Consider the following 835-nt stretch of genomic DNA (forward strand, 5'->3'; position numbering starts at 1 on the left):
CAATACTTTTTGTTTTCTGAATGAATGCTTGAACAGTGCATATTTTTGATCTTGTTGTTTATGAATGTTAAAACTGTTGGCTCTTGAATGAATGATGAACAAAGAGAAATGATATTGACAATCTGAAAAATCATGAAAATTGATTCTTGAAGCAAGAAAAAGCAGTGAAAAGTAAAAAGCTGGCGAAAAAAATGGCGAAAAAAAATAGAAAGAAAAAGAAAAAGCAAGCAGAAAAAGCCAATAGCCCTTAAAACCAAAAGGCAAGGGTAAAAAGGATCCAGGCTTTGAGCATCAATGGATAGGAGGGCCCAAGGAAATAAAATTCAGGCCTAAGCGGCTGAATGAAGCTGTCCCTAACCATGTGCTTGTGTCATGAAGGTCCAAGTGAAAAGCTTGAGACTGAGTGGTTAAAGTCTTGAACCAAAGCAAAAAGAGTGTGCTTAAGAGCTCTGGACACCTCTAACTGGGGACTCTAGCAAAGCTGAGTCACAATCTGAAAAGGTTCACCCAGTCATGTGTCTGTGGCATTTATGTATCAGGTGGTAATACTGGAAAACAAAGTGCTTAGAGCCACGACCAAGACTCATAAAAGTAGCTGTGTTCAAGAATCAACATACTTAACTAGGAGCATCAATAACACTATCTGAAATTCTAAGTTCCTAGAGATGCCAATCATTCTAAACTTCAAAGAAAAAAGTGAGATGCCAAAACTGTTCAGAAGCAAAAAGCTACAAGTCCCGCTCATCTAAGTAGAATTAATATTCATTGATATTTTGGAATTTATAGTATATTCTCATCTTTTTATCCTAATTGATTTTCAGTTGCTTGGGGACAA

This window comes from Arachis duranensis, chromosome 1 (genome assembly GCF_000817695.3).
Source record: "Arachis duranensis cultivar V14167 chromosome 1, aradu.V14167.gnm2.J7QH, whole genome shotgun sequence".
In the NCBI taxonomy this organism is placed as follows: Eukaryota; Viridiplantae; Streptophyta; class Magnoliopsida; order Fabales; family Fabaceae; genus Arachis; species Arachis duranensis.